The following is a 4,910-nucleotide window of genomic DNA, read 5'->3' as shown; positions in this document are numbered from 1 at the left end:
CCTGACTACATTTCACGGTGACTCAATTTAATGTTTTCGTGCCTAACGACATTTTACGGCGATTCAATTAAATGTTTTCCCGCCTAACGACATTTCATAGCGATTCAATTTAATGATTTCCGCCTAAAGACATTTCATAGCGATTCAATTTAATGTTTTCGTGCCTTACGGTGATGTTTCGGGATGTTTATGCGATGATTTTTTTTCTTTGCGATTGAAAAATGTATGCGACATACGCGAAAACACGTTTATTTACAGAAATAATTCACGCCAGAAATCATCTATGTCTAAAGTGTCATCGGAAAATGAGTAAAATTAGAATAAACATTAAGAGATTAATGGCAGCCTGCATCATCATAATTAACATTGGTGTTGATGAGACACATCATCGACTGCAATATTGATGATATTGTTTGTTATATTTATACTATATTATACATTGGTGCAATTTATACTATATTATCCAGTATAGAATTGTGAGAGCTTTATATACCTTTGTGTTGGCTTGTAGTATCTGCATTACATGCTAATCAATGTTTCTTTCATATATTTTATCTAAACATTCACATTGCCTAACGACATTTTACGGCGACTCAATTTAATGTTTCGTGCTTTACGACATTTAGGGCAATTCAATTTAATGTTTCGTGACTAACGATATTTTACGGCAATTCAATTTAATGTTTCGTGACTATCGACATTTTACGGCAATTCAATTTAATGTTTCGTGACTAACGACATTTCAAATCGATTCAATTAAATTTTTTCGTGCCTGACGACATTTCACGGTGATTTAAGTTAATGATTTCGTGTCTAACGACATTTCCCGGCGATTCAAATTATTTTTTTCGTGTCTAACGATATTTTACGGCGTCAATTTAATGTTTCCGTGCCTAAAGACATTTTATGGCGATTCAATTCAATGTTTTCGTGCCTAACGACATTTCACGGCGATTTAATTAAATGTTTTCGTGCCTAACGACATTTTACGGCGATTCAATTTAATGTTTTCCCGCCTAACGACATTTCATAGCGATTCAATTTAATGATTTCCGCCTAAAGACATTTCATGTCGATTCAATTTAATGTTTTCGTGCCTTACGGTGATGTTTCGGGATGTTTATGCGATGATTTTTTTTCTTTGCGATTGAAAAATGTATGCGACATACGCGAAAACACGTTTATTTACAGAAATAATTCACGCCAGAAATCATCTATGTCTAAAGTGTCATCGGAAAATGAGTAAAATTAGAATAAACATTAAGAGATTAATGGCAGCCTGCATCATCATAATTAACATTGATGTTGATGAGACACATCATTGACTGCAATATTGATGATATTGTTTGTTATATTTACTGTGGTATTTACATTGGTGCAATTTATACTATATTATCCAGTATAAAATTGTGAGAGCTTTATATACCTTTGGGTTGGCTTGTAGTATCTACATTACATGCTTATCAATGTTTCTTTCATATCACTTGTTTAAACAGACTTTCACATCTTATTTTGGTCACATGCCTATATATTGTATTCTGGTGATTCCAACGGTAGCGTTAATTAACATCAAGGATGTAGTACTGATAAGTATAATGCACAAACTAAGGTATGCATTAAAAGAGAGCTGACGGTTTCTTATGTGTCAGAAAACTTTTCAAAATGCTCAACAGAAGTTTCCGAAAATTTATCAAATGCTTTCAGAAATATTGTGTTAATTTGAAATACGTTGAAAAGTAAATCCCAAAATTATGTTTTAGTTTCTTAGTTTTTTTTTTCTTTCTTGATATCTGTCAATATATCACCAAGGGGCGAATTCGATCCTAGATATTCTGACCCGTCGCTGTTCGCTATACACCATGCACCACATTTTTAATTTCATTCAAATGATCAGACAAACATACAAAGAATGTATATAAACATTACAACACAGTATGTATGCATTGAAAACTTTTTAGCCTTATGTTTGTTCATATGGAAACATACCTGCAGAAATTACTTAACAATTACTAATAACACTGTAAAAATGTGAAATGATATTTTAAACCACAATTGCCAAAATCATTTTCAGCTCTTATTTGTACCTGTAAAATAAAAACATATGCATTGCAATTTTCATAATTTTCATAAATTTCTTAAATTATCTTGACATGGTTCCTACCAAGTGTTGTAATATTTTTTCAGGTCAATCCACAAACAAACATGGCCGTCACGGTCACAATCTTGACAACTCATTCTGAACTTCTTGAGTTCTACCAGCACGATTTAGTTGAAACTTGCCTGGAATTACCCTGACACAATCCCGATCAAATTGAAAATTCAAATGACGCCAAGGGAGATAACCCTTATAAAGTCTTACGGCATCTTGTTTGAAAAGTAGATTTTGATTATATTGATATACCCGATCAAAAGTAGTCGATCAGAGCCTGGAACAACTCAATTAGGACTGAGAATTTGCATCCAACAAGTGATGAACCAGTAGTATAAGGTTGGCGTTCCTTGACCACGACAATCCCAGATTCTACGTCAGGCCTGAGCGTCCGCCGTCCGTCTTTACATCACACATTGACAACTTGATATTAAAGCAATGATTTCGATATCACTGTACAGTTCGGGAGAAATTTCGCAATGATTTCATTATTCTTTTTATTTTTTATTTTATCGAGGTATGAAAGAACTTATTGTTGATATCTAGTGACATGAATGCATCAATACAATTATTTTTTTCTTTGCTTTCATACTAAATATTATTCTTCATTTAAGCATTGATGTTACTATTTTTTAACTTCATAGGGGTATGAAAGAAATTTTGTTTGCACACTGTGTAAATCCGCGTAGCTTTCTCACATGAAAGCAAAGACAAAATATTTATATTATGATGAATTCACTTCGAATCCGTAATGTTGAAGAGGTCATGGTCAATAGTTTCACATTGTGAGACAAAGTTATTAGGCGGATCGGAGAAGATGGGTGTGAATTAAAGTGTTATATTTTTTCTTTGTTTTCATACTAAATATGGCTTTCTGTTTGGCCGATTCTTTTTTTTTCATACCACTATGAAAAAAATTCCGAGAATATTGAGCTTGACTCGATAATATAATGGAAGCCGCCAAAATTCAGATGTTCGAAAAAGAAACATTTTTACGATCCGTTGCCATGGTAACAAAATAAAGCCTCTGACTGGTCAAAATTTAGAAAATTGGAACTAAGGGGTTATGACTTATAGAGAGATATCGAACACAATCGTATAGCTGCAGGATTGTTTGGGGGTATATGTAATGGTTCACTTTACATTACGTACTTGTTATGTCTCTGTCCATGGTTGTTATTATGATACAAGACTTATAGGAAATCAATGTTTTGTCTTAATTAACCATGTTCCGAAACGCTTTATTTGATACTAAGCCGAGCGCCATAGATAGGTAAATCGAATAATGTAGTCCTGATATTAACTTTGTTGTGAATTACCGTTAGATTAACTGAATAGATCGATTTACATGCAACCTCATACATTAATAAAACCCGTCTTTCATCCTTACCCGAAACGTACGCAATATCTCACTATTTGAAAACTGCTGCTTTCCCTCGGTTTTGATTACATATTTATAATCAATGGTTTATCTGATCAGATATGGCGCCATTGCTCAATCAAATTCTACTATTAGGTCGTTTTTGTTTTTTTCTGTTTTGCAGTCAGCGCGCTAGTAGGTTTTAAATTCCATGACTGAAAAACTAAGGTTTGTTTGGGACTGTTTACTAACATCTTCAGAGATGTAAAAACAAAACTATTTTCTAAATTTGATTATTTGTAATGAAATATGTATTTTTGAAGATCAATTTAAACGCCTCAGAACCTTTTCAGTACTTTGAGGATATTGTTGTATTATACAGTTATCTGCCCTTGCGGGTAGGTATTGATTGTAACCCCATACCCATTTCAGAGAAAATGGCGTGAATTTTGCTCACAAAGTAATGACGTCACAATCGATATCTGCCTACAAGGGAAGTTACTCTATAATAATTATGCAAAGACAGAATAATGGATGTAGTGATTTCAATTTTGTTAGATCACTAGCTTTATCAGTATCTGGATTGTAAGATCCTTCAAAAAGGGTGTTTTCCAGAGTCATTCGGAGCTAGACAACCCGCTATCACTAGGACTATCATGTTTTTGTTTTATGGCAGATGTTGTGTGGTCGACAGGAAAAGCTTGTGAGAGGTTTTGTTTGGTGGTGACATCAGGCATTAGGGCTAGAATGATGATAAAATTTATTTCATTCTTCTTCACACAAATAACATACAAATCGAAACCCGGAGAAACAATTTCGGAAAATGGAGATTGTAAAAAGACCATATAACATTACATTTTTATATTCCAGATTAATTTATATTTTCTTTGATTCGTACAAATATAAGTATACGACAGTTTGCTGATTGATAATTGAATAAAAAGCGACTTAAGTTTTAAGAGATGCCGGGTCATGAAGAAGTGGAGTTTTTACAGTAGGCATGACATTCTAGGAAACATTTGTTTCCTTTTGTAACGTGCGATCAAGACTTGTATGATGTTTCATTGTACCTTCAAGGTCTTGATGTTGATATTTTGTTTCTTTTTCAGTAGATGCAGATGGGAATTTTGGTTATTTTGCTTAATGCCCTATTAAAAGCCAGAATCATTTCAGAGCCTACCATGCTAAGTATCGTCCAAGTAACAGGACATCCGACATACGTGCCCAACTTGGGGTTTAAATTGGCAGCCCAGAGATGGAGGGATGCATTGTAATATTTCGGGACGCACTATAAGGACATAGCGTCCCCTTAGAAGAAGATGATGTTACCTGCTAGAACACTTAGATACAGTTTCTAAACAAAACATAGGAAAAGGACAAAAAAGAACAGAAATCTTTCGA

Source organism: Argopecten irradians, chromosome 9, assembly GCF_041381155.1.
Source record: "Argopecten irradians isolate NY chromosome 9, Ai_NY, whole genome shotgun sequence".
NCBI lineage: Eukaryota > Metazoa > Mollusca > Bivalvia > Pectinida > Pectinidae > Argopecten > Argopecten irradians.
This window is presented reverse-complemented; position numbering follows the sequence as displayed.